Consider the following 19,026-nt stretch of genomic DNA (forward strand, 5'->3'; position numbering starts at 1 on the left):
CCGGCGCCTGTTAAGCACTGCTATAGCTCTGGTAACTACTGGGCTTTTCAATTGTCACTGTTGACCTTCAGTTGGATTTTGATTAGTTTAAGGTGTTATGGGGGGAGAGCAGAGTGAGTTCGAGCCACTAGACTGAGCAGGTCAACCCCCATATGCCCGTATGGACATATTTCTGCTCACCTACTAGGCTAGGCAGGTGTGAGAAAAAGGAGTGTAAGTGGTAAGTGTTAGGGTGAGGTGTTAGGTTTAGGGCTGAGATTCAAGGGTTAGGGTTAGGTGGCTGAAGGTAGGGGTAAGGGTCAGGTGTTAGGATTAGGACCAAGGTTCCAGGGTAAGAATAAGGTTAGGGTTAGGTATCAAGAATAGGGCCAAGATTTTAGAGCTAGGGTAAAGGTAAAATCAGGGTCAAGGTAAGGATTAGGATAGGGTTAAGGTTAAATATTGGCAAAGGCCAATCCCCTGGTTAAATAGGGAACCAAGGGAAATGCACGGGTCGGTGTCCGCCAACCGCCGCCACCAGTCCTGCAGCAAACCACCGCTTGGGATCTGCTAATTAAACAAATCCAATTGAGTAAAACTCGATCGGACTTCAAACTGGAAGGTCTGTGGCTGATATAAATGTTTTTGTGTGTTGAGTTTGATCCTATCCTGCTTTAATTAATTTAATTTAACTTATTAATTAATTTAATTTAGTAAATATAAATTTCTTAATCTCAGTGTTAGAATATTAAGCCTTGTCTAATTAATTTCAGCACACATCATCAGCAGTGTACCTCAGAGTCCTCAGGTGTTTCGGCCTTTTAAACACTGTACACCCTCGTCTGAGGCAGTCAGCCGTAGGTCGATCACTCCTCGGCTTGTGTCCCATGTCCAATTGGATGTTGTTTTATATATTTGTTAGTCTTAAATAATTATATATATATACACACATACATACACATGCGCACATATACACATATATATACACATACATACATGCACACACACACACGTACACATTCTTTTATATCTATATATTTCTTTATATTTAATATTTTTCTATATTTTCTTTTCTATGTTGGAACAGTTGTAAAAAGTATTTCACTGCTAGTTGTACTGTGTATGGTTATGCATGTGCAAATAAAACTTGACTTTACCATATAATGGCATTACCATGCCCTATAGCTACCAAATTTAGTTTTAGACTTAGAAATAAATGAAGCTGAATAATTTATTTATTTTATTTTTTTTATTAATATTATTATTTTAAATTAATTAATTAATTAATTAATTTATTATTATTATTATTGTTACTATTATTATTATTATTATTATTTTATTTTTTTAATTGATAAAAATTTTCACTGTTTATCAAGGGTTTTTGACTAAGACTAAAGTAACATGGGTAGGAGTCTACTAATTTTAACTTCCTATTCTATAATAAAGTTATCAGAAACATAAAATAAGTTGTCTAATTACAAAAAGGTGCGGTGCTCAATGGACTGGTGCATGAGTGGTGTTAATCACCAAGTAAAAGACTTGCCACTTACCTTGCCCTACCCAGAATGACTCTTGTTAACACTGCAAGGTTTTCCGAGTCACCCGAGCAGAGCCTGCGATTAGGTCCACCCAGCTAAGATTTTGTCTGTCTATCTTAACCAAGCCTCTCTTCGTTAACACCGCAAGGTATCCGAGTTGCTTGGCAAAGCCCTATCTAGCTAAACCAGGGGTCCAGAGGTAGGTCCCGTGCAATACGTCACCTCCAGATGACCCTGGCTGGGTATCAATCCAGCAAATGTCTTCCCTACCTGTTCACCCTCACAAGGAGATGGAACCCTTCGGGAAGCCATCAAGCTTCTACTGGGTTGGGTCCCTAGTGGTTAAGCAAATGCCAGCAGATTCTTTCCTTACTCTGCCCCAAAAGCTTAGGAAATAATCTCTGGAAAGAGATCAGGCTTCTACTGGCGTAGCCGCCCCCCAAAAATTGGAGTGCAAGAAGCCAAGCTGAATCAGGTCATTAATATGGAATGGTGTCCTGGATAGGGTGAATTCTAACATTTTTAGATTACCCATATCCTGTATTTAGGGGATTCTATTGTGTAGAAAGAAAGAATTGGTGCATGAATAGCTCGAATCGTTGCAGAGATATTCATGTTTAAATTCGTTAAAATCGTTGCAGAGATATTCACGTTTAAAGTGGCCTTGCAATGTCCCTCGTTCTGTTCTTCTGTAGTGGTCTTAATTTGCTTTTAACCAATAGGTCTTTCAGGTTGTTGTTTTTCCTATAGGCTGAAATGACTCTCTATTTATGTAAGATTTCCCCCTCTGTCATGAATTTCTCGAAATTTTCTTTAATTCTTCTATTTAAGGCTGTGCTGCCTTCAGAGAATGTAGACACAAAGGGGATGATTTCAGTGCCCTCTCGTAGGGTCTGCTCATTCTGTTTTATGCAGGTCAAGAAACTCTTTAGGCACCCTCTCAGGAAAGAACGGGAATATCCCCATTTCCTGAGTGCCCCAAATAGGGTTTTGGTTGCCCTCCAAAATTCCTTGGCCCTGGAGCATATCCTATGCTTCGGGTGAAAGCTCTCCTTATGTAGGAGTGTGTGGGTGTCTGTGTCCTTAAAGTAGACTCTGACGTGCAATTGTTGAGTTTCTATGAAATCATCCCCTTTGTATGTAATTGTTTCCAAGAAATTAACTTCAGATAAGTGTAGTGTGTATTTAACTCCTATAGATTTGCTGAAGTGATTAAGATGATTGATGAATTTTTTAAATTCTTGTTCTGACTCCTGCCAGACACCCCAGATGTCATCCAGGAACCTGTAATAGTGAAGTGGTTTAATAGGCCAGGCAGCCAGGGCTTCCTCCTCCCATTTAGCCATAAAAATATTGGCATAAGAGGGGGCAAATCGTTTTACCATAGCCGTTCCCTTAATTTGCAGAAAGAGTTCCGAATTGAATTCAAAATCATTTTTTTGTCAAATTAATTTCTAACAAATCTAATAAATGTTTGTCTGGTCTGTTTTTATCCGGGTACCTGGTAGACCACTCCTGGACTGCTACCAGCCCTGCCGACATGTCTATCGTGAACAATAGACAGTCTACAGGTACGCGAAGTGTTTGGATTTTATCAATGAAGTCGTAGGTGTCCTTAATGTAGCTGGGGTGTCGGGTGCTGAGTGCGTTCAGAAAATGTTCAATGTACTCCACTGTCGCATAGGTGTCGCTACCAGAGTGGGAGACAATGGGGCGGCCCGGAGGCATCTCCAATGGGATGCTCCATGATTCGGGATCCTTGTGGATCTTGGGAAGGAGGTAAAAAAGTCTTGGGCGTGGATTGTCTGATCCCATCAGGTAAGTTAACTGTTTTTTGTTTTTTGTTTCAAATTTTCCAGGATTCTCCTGATTTCTGGGCCTGTTTTTAAAAATAAGGGTTCGTCCAGCTTCCGACAATAGTCTGGCTGATTTAGTTGGCGATAAGCTTCCCGGATATAGGCAGTTCTATCCATAATCACCGCCGCACTGCCTTTATCAGCCGGTTTAATAACCACATTTTTGTTTTTTCTGAGCTGGACTAACGCCCGTCTTTCGGGGATACTCAAGTTAGATTTGTGACCGATTCCACGATATATATACATATTTATCAGCCCTAGAGAGTAATACTACATACTTTTCGTCAAACTGCATTTTGACAGTTCTAGGTGAAAAGTCGTCCAATCAGAGCGCGCCACGTCACGAAGTCCCTCCCCTTTTTATCCGATCAGAATGCGCAGTGTCAGGAAGTCCCGCCCCCTTTCGACCAGTGAGATTCTTATTTTTTTCCCGGATGTCCCGTCCTGATCCCTCTCCCTAATTTTTGTGGGTCCGTTCATGTGCATCTGTGTTCCGTGCGGGGGTCTGTTCACGTGCTCCAAACCCCTTTCTCTCTCACCCCAACCCAAACAACCCGCCCCACCCCACCCCCGGTCTGGGGTCCATGCAAATTTTCCGGCCAGCGCGCGAGGTCAGATTTCAGGCGACTAGTGTGATGCCATTCCACTCTTAAACTTTTTTTTTTTTTTCCCCGTGTATTGTGTGATTTCGGATCTTTTATTAATACTTTTTTTTTTTTTTTTTTTTAACATAAACGGTGTCCCTGTTATATGCAAAAAGAGGATTAATGGCCTATCACGAGTGTTCTATTATCAGTGAGACTATTATTTCGATTTTTCAAGATTCTGACAAAGACGGCCCGTGGAAAACCAACGCGTGTCTTCGCTGCACTCAAGCACCACTGGCGGATCCGTTGTGCAAGGAATGCCTTCTGGATTTCTGCAGACAGGGTGGATGATGGTGTTATGTGTTTAGATACGAAATAGGGAAATTACAGCTTTATCAGGTTAAGTGTGGAGAGAGACCTGGGGTCTCGACGTGTCTAGCCTCGTTATCCTCTAACGACTGGGGTGTGTTAAAGAAGGTTGTCCTTGAGAATTTTGACGAGGATGAAGGAAAGTCCCGGAGACTTTTCCCAGCGCCCCCGAGGTTTCAGAGTGAAAAAGTCAGGTTTATGGCTATCTGGATGACTAGAGCCTCAGGCACAGGGCGCTGACTCTACAGGGCCAGTCGCTGTGTGGAGAACATGGAGAGAGAAGGGGTATGTAAAAAAACCCAGAGTGTACTTTGTCCTGGATCTTTTCAGATCGGACTGCAGTGTTTTTCATACCGTGTTGGACGTGCCGCTTGTAACGTGGAGGGAAAAGATGGGTGAGATTGACTATAAAATTACTTCGCTCTTTTGCAGCTGTCGTGAGTGGAACGAAGCCCTGAAAAAATGAAAAAATGAGCCATTGTTGAACACATGCGCACACTCACACCCAACACAGATCGTATTACGAGGGGTGGAAGGGGGGCTCGGGTTCTACTTCGTTTTATGGTATAAAAGAAGACTTGACCGAGAGAGGATAGGAGTGAAAGAAAGTGAGAAAGAGAAATATGGAAAACTACTGCGAACGCGTGCTCAAGAGAATCAGAATCAGAAACGATTTATTGCCAGGTACAGTAAAGGACACTCTACAGTACTAGGAATTTGTCTTGATGTCAGGTGCAAACACAGAATCAAAGATATAAAGTCAAGGGGGAGATGAAATGAAGAATACAAAAATACAAAAATGCAACGCAATAACAAGGGTAAAACAATACTAAAGTGCATGAGACCAAGGTGCAAGATGAACATGCTATATATAAATATAAATATGAAATATGTAAACAGCAGAAGATAGAATATATGAAATCAAAAATATAAATAGTAATGTACAGAAAAAGTGAGTGTACATGGGAGATAGAAAAAGTATTTATTGCAGCTTCAGAGGAGAGAGTGACTGTCAGTAGGTTGGGGGGGGGGGGGGGGGGGGGGGTCACCTGAGGGGAATTGGGACACTTTTCAGCAGGCTGACTGCAGCGGGGAAGAAGCTGTTCTTGTGGCATGAGGTCCTGGTCCTGATGGACCGGAGCCTCTTGCTAGAGGGGAGTGGCTGAAAGAGTACATGTCCGGGGTGAGAGGGGTCAGCTGCAATCCTGGCTGCACGTCTCCGGGTCCTGGAGATGAACAAGTCCTGGAGTGATGGGAGGCTGCAGCCGATCACCTTCTCAGCGGAGTGAATGACGCGCTGCAGCTTGGCCTTGTCCCTTGCCATGGCAGCAGCAAACCAGACTGTGATGGAGGAAGTGAGAATAGATTCGATGATGGCAGTATAGAAGTTGACCATCAGCTTCACGGGGAGGTGGAACTTCTTCAGCTGCCGCAAGAAGTACAGCCTCTGCTGAGCCTTCTTGGTGAGAGAGCTGATGTTCTGCTCCCACTTAAGCTCCTGGGTGATGGTGGTACCCAGGAAGCAGAAGGACTCAACAGAGGTCACTGGAGTGTCACGGAGGATGAGGGGTGGGTGGGGGGCTGGGTCCTTCCTGAAATCCACTATCATCTCCGCTGTCTTGAGAATGTTGAGCACCAGGATGTTCATGCTGCACCATGACACCAGACGGTCCATCTCCCTTCTGTAGGCCGACTCGTCTCCATCAGAGATGAGTCCGATGAGGGTGGTGTCATCTGCGAACTTCAGAAGTTTGACAGACTGGTGACTAGAAGTGCAGCTGTTGGTATACAGGGAGAATAACATTAGGAGAGAAGACACAGCCTTGGGGGATCCAGTGCTGATGATCCGGGAGTCCGAGACATACTTCCCCAGCCTCACAAACTGCCGTCTGTCTGTCAGAAAGTCTGTGATCCACCTGTGCAATGAGTCCGGCACGTTCAGCTGAGAGAGCTTGTCTCGGAACAGAGATGGGACGATAGTGTTGAAGGCAGAGCTGAAGTCCACAAACAGTAACCTGGCATAGGATCCTGGGGAGTCCAGATGCTGGAGGATGAAGTGGAGGGCCATGTTTACAGTGTCGTCTACAGATCTGTTGGCTCTGTAGGCAAACTGCATGGGATCCAGAAGAGGGTCTGTAATGTCCTTGAGATGGGACAAGACGATGTGCTCAAAAGACTTATGACCACAGAAGTCAGGGCAACGGGTCTGTAATCATTAAGTCCTGTGATCCTCGCCTTTTTAGGGACTGGAATAATCTCTGAAGTTTTAAAACAGGCTGGCACATGGCAGGTCTCCAGTGAGGTGTTAAAAATGTTAGTGAACACCGGAGACAGCTGGTTGGCACAGTGCTTCAGGGTGGAGGGGGAGATAGCATCCGGGCCCGCGGCTTTGCGGGGGTTCAGTCGTTTAAACAGTCTATTCACATCTCCCTCTTTGATAGAGAGAGGTGTCAGCGGTGAGGGAGAGGGTGACACTGAGGTGTGAGGCTGTGTGGGTGATCCAGGTGTAGCATCGGAGGGGGGGCCACTGCAGGTCAATGACTGGTGGGGGGGGGGGGATATCAGGTATGTCCCATTGTCTTTCAAAGCGCCAGTAAAATTTGTTCAGGCTGTTGGCCAAGCGCAGGTCATTCACAGAGTGGTGGGCTCTAGGCTTGAAGTTGGTGATTGCCTTAAGCCCTTTCCAGACAGAGGCAGAGTCATTGGCTGAGAGTTTCTGTTCCATCCTCTCACCATGCTCTGATTTAGCTCTTCTCACCTCCTTGCTAAATCTGTACTTGGCCTCTTTGTATTTGTCTTTGTCCCCACTTCTGAATGCAGCCTCTTTCTCTGACCTCAGCTGTCTGAGTTTAGCAGTGAACCAGGGTTTATCATTGTTGTAACTCACCCTGGAGCGTGATGGAATGACGCTGTCCTCACAAAAGTTAATGTAGGATGTCACAGTGTCGGTGTACTCGTCCGTACTCTGTATTGGTGGCAGACCTGAAAACTTCCCAGTTTGTACAGTCCAGACACTCCTGCAGTTCCCCCACAGCCTCAGTAGTCCACTTCTTTGATGTCCTCACAGTAGGTTTTAGCTTCTGCCTGTATGCCGGAATCAAGTGTACCATGATGTGGTCTGACTGACCCAGTGCAGTGCGAGGGACAGCACGATAAGCACCGCTGATGGTGGTGTAGCAGTGGTCCAGTATATTCCCCTCTCTGGTCGGGCACTTAATGAACTGTTTGTATTTGGGGAGTTCGCGGGAGAGATTACCTTTTTTAAAATCTCCTAGGACAATAACCAAGGCGTCCGGGTTAGTCCGTTCCACACTCAGAATCTCGTCAGCCAGTGCACGCTGCGCCTCACGCGCATCACCGTGCAGCGGGATGTAAACACCGACGAGAATGAATGAGGAGAACTCGCGGGGCGAATAGAAAGGTTTGCAGTTAATGATGCAGGCATCCAGGTCTGGGGAACAATGCTGAGACAGTACAGCAACATCGTTGCAGCAGCCACTGTTGATATAAAAACAGACTCCACCTCCTTTTTTTTCCCAGGAAAGCTACGTGTGTCTGTCGGCTCTGTAGAGTTGAAATCCGCTCAGTTGGAGCGCAGAGTCCGGTATAAGATCACACAGCCACGATTCCATGAAGCACAAAACACAGGACATAGAAAAGTCTCTATTTTCATTCAGCAGCAGTGTCATCTCGTCTATTTTGTTGCAAAGTGAGCGCACGTTAGAGAGGAATATCCCGAAGCGCGGCGCGTAATCCACGCCGCCGGAGACGCACAAGCACACCTGAGAGTTTACCTCTTCTGCGGAGCCTCGCTTTGTTACGAGCATCCTTGATCAAAATAGCCAGTAAATCAACGGTAGAAGCCAGAAAAGTCAGAAAAAGGTCCACAGGGGTAGTAGCTCTGATCTGTTCATGAGCTCTTCCCTGGAGTAGGAGCCACCAGAGCAGTGGCAGAAAACTAAATTAAAACACAAAAAGAGACATAGTAGAGCGCACCAAAACAGCAGCCATCCGCGGCGCCATCTTAGATGTCTATAATCAGAATCAGGCCTACTCCGATAGTGTTGAGGGCGAAAGAAGAAGAAGAAGAAGAAGAAGAAGACGGGATGTCCGACCATCCTTCATCTCCGGAGGAGAGTTACGCCATTCCTTTGCCGCTGACCCCTCCCCCGACCCCTGAGTTCTCGCAACAATTCGATTCAATTCAATTCAATTTTATTTGTATAGCACTTTTAACAATGGACATTGTCACAAAGCAGCTTTACAGAAATAAAAGGATTCACAAAAATATATTGTAAATATTTGAATTTATCACTATGAATTTATCCCTATGAATTTATCCCTAATGAGCAAGCCAGTGGCAATGGTGGCAAGCAAAAACTCCCCGAGATGATATGAGGAAGAAACCTTGAGAGGAACCAGGCTCAAAAGGGAACCCATCCTCATCTGGGTGCAACGGATAGTGCGATTATAAATAAATCCCTTCTATTATTGTGTACTATATGGACAAATAGTGCAATTGTGCAACCAATAAATTCATCACAGTTTTTGCAAGAAGTCCGGTTGGTTAAAATCTATCCACTGCCCACTGATGGAGTCCTGAGCTGCTCGTGGCAACTGCAGCCCCAAAGCCACTACAGAAATCGCAGTCCCAAGCCATTACAGTACAGCTCCCCATATGTGATCCCCATGTCATCTCCACAGCCCCCAGGTGGCGCCATCCCCAGCAATCCAAACAGTTCTTCAGGCAGTCCATATGGGGCTACCCCCAGCAGCAGCGAGCGAACTCAACCGATGAGAACTCCAACCAGAAGTAGGGCATCAGGATGGGTCAGGCAGCGAGGAGGAGCAGAAGGGGTCAGGATCACTGGCCTCACTGGCATCTCAGAAGTAGCATGTGTAGCTCGACAGAGAGTGAGGGAGAGAGAGAGATGGAGAGAAAGGAAGAGATTGTTAGGTGAGCTTTTGTCCTCTAATGGTTAAGCACGATGTACTTTGCATGCAGAGAGCAAGCAGGGACTTGCTCTCTGCAACACACTGAGACTGTGTCTGAGCCCCGAACACTAAGTGGAAGGCTGTCCCATAACTGTGGGGCTTTGTAAGAGAAAGTTTTACCCCCAGCTGTAGCCCGCATTATTCGAGGTACCAACAAATAGCCTGCACCTTTTGATCTGAGTAGGCGTGGCGGATCATAAAAGACCAAAAGTTCGCTCAGGTACTGTGGCGCGAGACCATTTAGTGCTTTATAGGTCAATGGTAGTATTTTATAATCAATATGAAATTTGATTGGGAGCGATTGCAGTGTGGATAAGATATGGGTGATGTGGTCATATCTTCTGGTTCTAGTAAGGACTCTCACTGCTGCATTCTGGACTAACTGGAGCTTGTTTATGCATCTACTGGAACATCCAGACAGTAAGGCATTACAATAATCCAACCTAGAGGTAACAAAAGCATGAACTAATTTTTCTGCATCGTGTAGTAACAATATATTTCTGATTTTAGCAATATTTCTGAGATGAAAGAAAGCAGTCCTAGTTATATTATCTACATGGGTTTCAAAAGAAAGACTAGAGTCGATAATCACACCAAGGTCTTTTACTGCTGCAAATGATGAAACAGAAAGGTCATCTGATTATTATGTAATCAGAAAGCTTACTTCTAGCTGCATGTGATCCTAGTACAAGTACTTCTGTCTTGTCAGAATTAAGTAAGAGAAAGTTAATAAGCATCCAGTTTCTAATGTCTTTAACACATTCCTCAACTTTATTAAGCTGGTGTCTGTCATCTGGCTTTGCTGAAACATACAACTGTGTGTCATCAGCGTAACAGTGGAAGCTAATACCATGCTTACAGATAATTTTACCCAGAGGTAGCATATATAGAGAAAAGACCAGTGGGCCTAAAACAGAGCCTTGCGGGACACCAAACTTTACCTTAGTATGAGAAGAGAAGTCACCATTTACGTTTACCAACTGATAACGATCAGTCAAATAAGACCTGAGCCAGGAACTGTCTGGTTTTAAATTAATAGTCTGAATTTCTTGCCTGATATTTTCAATTTTACCATTGAAAAAATTTATGAAGTCATCGCTGCTATATAATGATTGCGTGCGTGTTTCTATTGTGGTCTTATTCCTAGTTAATTTTGCTACAGTATTAAATAAGAATCTAGGATTATTTCCATTATCTTCAATTAGGGTGGAGAGATACATTGATCTAGCAGCACTAAGAGCTTTCTTATAGCTCAAAAGGCTCTCCTTCCATGCTATTTGAAATACTACCAAGTTAGTTTGATGCCATTTACGTTCTAGTTTTCGAGTGGTCTATTTTAAAGTTTGTGTGTGATCGTTATACCAGGGTGCTAGCTTTTTCTCCCTAATTATTTTTCTTTTAAGTGGAGCTACCTTATCTAGCGAGTTGCAGAATGTTGATTCTAAGCATTCAGTTGCCTGGTCAAGTTCTTTGGGATCAGACGGTGATCCAATCATGGTTGATAAATCTGGGAGATTACTGATAAAACTCTGTGCAGTTGTTGACGTGAACGTATGTTTGACATGGTGACGTGGCAAGGTGCATATACTATGATTAATGCACATTTTTGAGGTAATGATCTGAGATAACTTCAGACTGTGGACATGAGACTATATTTTCTGTATTTAATCCGAATGTTAGTATTAAATCAAGAGTGTGACCACCACTATGGGTGGGTCCTATTACATTCTGATTAACCCCTACAGAATCTTGAATGGTCACAACTGCTGCTCTCAGAGGGTCATCTGGATTATCAAAATGAATATTAAAGTCTCCAACAATTAATGCCTTGTCTAAAGAAACAACCAGGTTAGAGATGAAATCCGCAAATTCACATAGGAATCCCGAATATGGCCCTGGGGGTCTGTAAATAATAATTACTGGACTCACCTGGGTAGACCTATTTTTAGTGGCTACGTATGTTATGTTAGAATAAAGAACTTCAAATGTGTTGAATTTATGACAAGGTTTTTGTGTGACGGCTAGATTATCATTATAAATGACTGTGACGCCTCCTCCTCTGCCAGTTAGACGGGGCTGATGTATGTAACTGTACCCGGGAGGACTAGCTTCATTTAATGCTACAAACTCGTTTGGTTTAATCCACGTTTCTGTTAAACACAGTACATCAAACTCCTGATCAGTAATGGTTTCATTAACAATAAGCGCTTTAGATGCAAGAGATCTAATATTCAACAGTCCCAGCTTTAGATCAATGGTACTGGCTATGCATTCGGTTTGGTTTAATTTTATGTTAATTAGGTTACTAAAACAAACTGTCTGAGTATGTCTATAATTTTGTTTAGCTTGGGGAACAGACACAGTCTCAATACGGTGGAACCTAAGTGACGACTCAGTGCAGCTAGCAGATGGTCGGTTTAGCCTGCTTGTCTGCTCCCTGGCCTTGGCCCTGGATTGTCACCGATTAACTAGGCCTGTTCTGAGACTATGTGCTATGCTGCAAGAAATGAGAGCAGCACCTTCCCGAGTGGGATGGATACCGTCCCGCCCTAACAGGCCAGCCTTGCCCTCAAAGTTAGTCCAATAAAGCCCACATTATTTTCGGAGTACCACCTGGACATCCAGCAGTTCAGCAACCATAACCTGCTGTAAGTTACATCGCCACGCCGCATTGGGGTGGAGCCAGAGCATATTACAGCATCGGACATCGCCTTCGCTAATTTACACACCTCTACCAAGTTACTCTTAGTAACCTCAGACTGACGAAGGCGTATATCATTAGCTCCTACATGAATAAAACTATCTTTGAGAACCTGTGCTTGCCTAAGACCCTAAGATTACCTCCTATATCCGGCGCCCTGGCTCCTGGTATACACCTAACTAAAGCTGCTGGTGCCCCTAAAGGCCTAGCTAATTTCACGTGCCGCAAGATAGAGTCACCTATAACCAGACCTCTTTCATGTTTCTCAGTGGGTTCTTCAATGACGAGAGCAAACCTTTTGGACACGTGAAGCGGAGAGGAGTATTGCGCCCTTGGGCGAGCCTTAGCATTAGCTTTGGCTTTGAGATTATGCCGCCGAGTCGCCACCCATTTGCCCCGCTGCGAGGGCTCTAATGCCGGAGTTGGAGCAGCTTTCACCCCCTCGCTCTGAGGAACCTGTCGTCTTGCGGCACGCTGGCGAGAATCCTGCGGGGATGGACGTTCAGGACACTCCTTCGAACAAGAACTCACCCTGCGGATCGGATGACCCGTTGCGGATGTTTATTGAGGACCCTGACGCGCCGCTCTCATGCTGATTGCGGAGGATCGAGTTTTTCAAATGTCTGGAATCAGCGGTGCTTCACTTACTCAACAAGGCTCTGACAATGTACGCCGAAGCCAAATGCAATGGCTGTCAGATCAGTCATCCTAGCCATAGACAACAAACGTGCTTGATCGACCCAGCCGACGACATCTATCAGACCGGCTTTCACGTTGTGGTGTGGAAGCTGTGGAACCCACTGTTCATCGAAGCCGTTGAGAAATATATAGACAGCTACGGATTTTACAAGATTTGTGAGAGCGGCGAAATTAGGACAGCAACGGAGATTCTTTTGCTGGGGTATAGATCAGGAGGATCAATCTATGAGCGCATCTACCGAATGTATGATGATATCAAACCTGACGAGGAGAGAATACAGCGTTTCGCAAAGCTAGTCACCGAGTGCTGATATTCCTGTTTAACTTGATTTTATTCCATGCCATCATATATGCATTTATTCAGTGTGTTTTTTGCTGCTACCTCTTATATTTTATTCTATAGTATTATATATTCAATTATTCAGTGTGTTTTTTGCTGCTACTATGCGATACTCTGGGTCATTCAATCTTGGTTCAAACTTTGTTTATGATAAAACATTAATAACGTTTGTGTGTGTATAAAAAAAAGTTGAATAAAAAGTTGAAGTAACACCAAGCCAACAGTTTTGTATCTTATATCTTTATTAACAATACCTGAAGACATGAAAATAAGCTGCCCAAGCTAACAACAACAATGCTTTTTTTTTGTCGCATGCGGCTGCTCGCTCCTCACTCCCTGCGAACATGAAAATCCCCTTACAACTATCTACTACTGCCATCTAGTGGGTAGGTGAACCATAAACCTGCTTTACTACAAGAGTCTGAATAAAAAATCTCGCCTCTCTCTGTGTGTATAAAAAGTATAAAAATCTCTCATTTCGGTTCAGCCATGTCCGAGAAACGTGCGATGAAAAAAGTGGAGGAGATTCTGAAGAGGCGTACGATCAGGGGCGAAAATCAGGTCTTTGTATGGTGGAAAAACTGGCCCGAGAAATTCAACAGCTGGATCAGAGATCGATTTAAAAAATATATTAAAAAAACGGACGACGTCCGCAAGGGCTCATCATTTCCCAGTCATGTACGGGCCAAAGCACAAGGGTTTTTACATCACCCTGCCGTCCAACGCCAGCCTCGATGTTTTTAAAGATAACAAAATCTCCAGTTACCGCGTGGATCTGGCCCAGCATATCGATCTGGAAGGGGAAGGGGAGGTCACCTTGATTCAATTCAATTCAATTCAATTCATTTTTATTTGTATAGCGCTTTTTTACAAAGGTCATTGTCTCAAAGCAGCTTTACACAAACAAAAGTAAAGTGAAGTGTGTGTGTGTGACGTCTCTGATGAGCAAGCAGGGCGACGGTGGCAAGGAAAAACTCCCTGAGATGGTGATAGGAAGAAACCTTGAGAGGAACCAGACTCAGAGAACCCATCCTCATATGGGTTTACACTGTAGTGCGCACGTGTGTGTGTACAATGTTTTCTATGGACTACACAAATGCACAGCTGAAGCGTCTTCGTGGCAGTGTGAAGCATTGCCGGTGGACAGGTCCAGAGTGAAGGGGGGGAGGTCTGGATTACCAGCAGCTCAGGAGTGATGCTCATCTGGTCCAGAGCGTAGGGGGTCTGGATCACCGGCAGCTCAGGAGTGTAGCTCGGCAGAAAGAGAAGGAAAGTGGTTAGGTACACTCACAGTCAACTTAATGAGGAGTGCAGGGGACTCCGGCAGGACTAGCTATAACAGCATAACTAAAAGGAGAACCAGGGGGAAACACAGACGTGAGAGATCCCTGATATATAAGGCATACAGTCACTCTGCCGTCACAAACCTGAGTGACTAACGAGAGTGAGGAAGACAGCATCCAAACACACCAGATCACCATAACACTCAACATCCACGAGTCCCCCAGATCTACTCCTTTGTCTAAAACACTAGTCGCTAAATGCTAGGTTAAATAAATAGGTCTTCAACCTCGACTTAAACACTGAGACCATGTCTGCTTCACGTACATTAACTGGGAGGCTATTCCATAATTTTGGGGCTTGGTAAGAGAAAGTTTAATGCTTTATAGGTTAGGAGTAATATTTTAAAATCAATGTGGAATCTTACTGGGAGCCAGTGTAATGTAGATAAGACTGGCGTGATATGCTCATACTTCCTAGTCCTAGTAACGACCCTCGCTGCTGCGTTCTGAACTATCTGAAGCTTATTTATGCATCTAGACGAACATCCAGATAGTAAAGCATTACAGTAATCTAATCTGGACGTGATAAATGCATGGACTAGTTTTTCAGCATCACTTAGCGAAAGTATATTTCTAATCTTAGCGATATTTCTGAGGTGGAAAAATGCTAACCTGCTTACATTATCTACATGCGCCTCAAATGAGAGATTAGAGTCTATAATCACACCGAGATCTTTTACTGTTAGACTACTTGAAACAGAGAGACTGTCTAAAGTAACAATGTGATCTTTAAACTTACTTCTAGTGGCTTGTGGCCCCAGTACCAGAACCTCTGTTTTTCCTGGGTTTAGCAGGAGAAAGTTGCTTAGCATCCAGTCTCTTATGTCTATCGCACATGCCTCAACTTTCTTTAACTGGCTATTCTCATCTGGCCTAGCTGAGACGTATAACTGTGTGTCATCAGCATAACAACGGAAGCTAATATTATGTTTACGGATTATGTTACCTAAAGGGAGCATGGATATTATGGTCAATAGTGTCGAACGCTGCGCTAAGGTCGAGTAAAATTAATAGACTAATGCAACTCCGATCAGAGGCTAATAGCAAGTCATTGACTACTTTAACTAATGCTGTCTCTGTGCTGTGGTGGGGCCTGAAACCTGACTGATAAAGTTCATAGATATTATTACTTTGTAGTTATGAAATTAGCTGCTGCGCTACTACCTTCTCTAGTATTTTAGATAGAAAGGGAAGGTTTGAAATCGGCCTATAGTTAGTTAAGTCGCTAGGGTCAAGGTCTGGTTTCTTCACTAGTGGTTTAATAACAGCTAATTTAAGTGATTTTGGAACGTACCCATTGCTCAGTGAGGAGTTAACCATTTTAAGCAGGGGTTCAGTTACGGTTCCGACTATTTGCGTAAGACGACGTGTTGGTACCGGATCTAATAGACAGGTTGATGATTTAGCAGAAGAGATGAGCGAGATTAAATCATTCTCTTCAAGAGGAGTAAAACTTTCTAAGCTCTGATCTATGGTTAGTCTATCCTCCCAGTCTATTGTATAATTTGGACCTGTATCTTCTGCCTAATGTTTTTAATTTTGCTATCAAAGAATTTCATGAAATCGTTACTTTTGTATGCTCTTGATGGAGATTTCCTATCCTCATACGTGGTATACCGTACCCGAAGAACAAGCATACTATGAATATAAGTTTAAACCAGAAACCCCGGAGACGAAGAGCAAGGTGCGTCATCACGAATTCCCGACGGGGGTTTTCGCTAACCTGGGACAGTTCAGAGATGGAGGCTTCGTTTAGAAAAATCAACTCTGATATTTACCTGTCCTACAACAATTATCTGTGGAATTTTGATTTCCAAGCGGGCGGTCAGACTCATGTGCGGTTTTATCCACTGCTCGCTTACACTATGGGCGTGAGACCCGGAGATTGGGTCGAATTCGACAGGAAGCTGGCCGATTACCCCGCTGATCTAGGAGTGGGGTTTTATCACTTCTTCTTTTACTGCGACACTGTTCTCCCCCTCAACTGATAGGCGACGCTTACGCCCCACTGATGAGGGTGTGCGCGGAGCATATGGGGATGTAGTCATGTTGCGTTTCGACCTGCCGTATTATTTACCGGTGAGCAAATGGCAAATCGAGAACATAAAGGTCGAGATAAAACGGATCAGAACCAAAAGATAGAATTCACCTTCGGGAAGGTCATCTTTAGACATACTGTGTATAAATATATATAAAACCCATCCTTTAATGCATGGTATCGGCTCGATATTCTAAAAACTCCCCTAATGAAAAAAGGGTTCGAGATAGCCAAACCCCATCTTAAAATGACTGCCGCCCGTATCGCTAAGGATACGGTCGGTAGAGTCGTGGGGAAAATGTCGAGTTTCGACGATCGGAAAAAACAAGAGGGGTCGGGGGCATCGTGGTTTTGTCATGAAGGGTGAGGGCGCCTATTGTTGAGTTCTAATAAACGTTCGATGGGTAAGAAGAAGAAAACAGTTGGCAGAAGCGGTCGCGCAAAGAGAAAACCCTCCTGGAGCTCCGAAATATTTTAACCGACGTAGGGGAAAGTCAAACAAAAAAACATGGCTCTCTTGCATCAGAAATCCCCCGAGTGCACGCTGCGCGAGGCTAGATCTATTTTTTGCACCTATGACTCAGCTTTCGATTGAGGATAAAATATACAACGAAATCTCCCCCGTGTCCGCTATCACGGACATGGGACCTATCGAGTTTTTCACCCCCGGAGATGGGGAAAAGTATCTGGATCTGAACGACACCATGCTGCATCTCCGCATGAAAATCACCAACGCCGATGGTACGGACCTGGCCGATGGGGCAGTGGTAGGGCTCATCAATTACCCTCAATATTACGATATTCAGTTAATGAGACGTCATTCTGGGGGACCGATTAATCTCGCAATCGAGCACCATGCATCCCTATCGAGCGGTGATCGAGACTCTGCTCAACTTTTCATGCGATACGCTTGAAAGTCAATTCACAGCGGGTCTATTCTACAAAGACACTTGGGGATCAGTAGATTCTATAACGGTCGTTAACGGCCCGAAAGAAGGATTAAACAGGAGAGCCGATTTCACGAGCAATTCGAATTTTTCTGCAAGAGGCTTTTATTGAACTCGGTCGACCTGAGAGTCAAACTGACACGCGCCAGCAACGCGTTCTGTCTCATGGGAGCGTGCGACTCGGGATTCCGGCTGAACGTGCTGGGAGCCTCTCTCTTTGTAAAAAAAATGACCGTAGCCCCTGCCGTGCAGTTAGGGCACGCAGCGGCCCTGATGAAAGCCAATGCTCTCTATCACCTCTCACACGCCATCGTGAAAACCGACTCTGTCCCTGCGAACTCTAGGATATGTAACCAGGAGAATCTATTTCTCGGAACCACTCCTAAATATGTGGTTTTAGGTATGGTGCAAAACGAAGCATTCACGGGGAGAACAGACCTGTCCACATTTAACTTTGTACATAACGAAGTAGAATACCTGGCTCTGTGTCAGGACGGCAGACAGATCCCTGCCAAGGCTTTCCAGCCCCAATTTAACAACAGACAATCCGTCAGAGTGTTTTACAACATGTTCATGGCTACCGGGAGACATCTTAAAGATTTACCTCTGAGTATTAACCGCGACGATTTTAACGCCGGCTATGCTCTGTTCGCTTTTAATCTCAACCCGGCCGACGACAACGATGAGACTGGAGATGAGATTCAGAGTGCCTCTACCGAACACGACCAAGCTTATCTACTCTTGTTATGATTCTATTCTAGAAATAGACTCTAAAAGACAAGTGCTGGTGGATTATTACTAAACGCTAAGAAATTATGGATAATCTTCAGCTAGAGAGTCTTTTACGTTGTCTTCCAGGAAAAGTGTTTTGAGGTGTGTGGGCTTCCGATCACTTACCCTATCTAAATCATTCCTTCTCTACTCCGGCTTATTTCGTGGTAAACACTCATCCCTCTCACATGCCCAAGGAACACTGGTTGGCTTTAACCCTGGAAAAAGAGAGGGAAGCTACCTTTTTTGATGCTTATGGATTTCCCCTGGACGTTGCGCATTACCCTTCGAGCATCCTGCAGTTTTTGGAAAAACGCTCAGAAAACATCAAGTACCAGACGGGTCAATTGCAGCATCAGCTGTCTACCGTATGCAGTCATCACTGCGTCCATTATCTTTACCATCTATCGAAAGAGTATTGTCTCTGTACGAAAAGGACGTGATAAAAAACGATATTATGGTGGGTGACGTTGTGAAAAAATGTGGGGTTAACAATAAAAGTGGTTACTGCGGGGGACAGGTTTGTTCTTTATCTGCTTATGAATACAAGTTGTGAAAAATGAAAGACCGTATGCATAATGATTAAATTAATAAACTCTTTATTGACGAAATATTTGTTTCTGTCATTTATTATTATTGCGAATACTCGATCCATCGAGGGGACAGAACGATTCGTTTATCGCTCCCGAGCTTCTTAGAGGTGAGAGGTGCCGAGGGTGTGATCCAACGCGGGTACGATGTGTTTTTAAACCGATAAATGGTACCCTCCTTCAGGGAGCGGTATTGTTCGTGAGCGTGCGGGTTATTTACCGAAGGTAAAGGGACGTTCGGTTCCGATAGAGTATTCAGAAATTGTGCCCAAC

Source organism: Pangasianodon hypophthalmus, chromosome 23, assembly GCF_027358585.1.
Source record: "Pangasianodon hypophthalmus isolate fPanHyp1 chromosome 23, fPanHyp1.pri, whole genome shotgun sequence".
Classification (NCBI taxonomy): Eukaryota; Metazoa; Chordata; class Actinopteri; order Siluriformes; family Pangasiidae; genus Pangasianodon; species Pangasianodon hypophthalmus.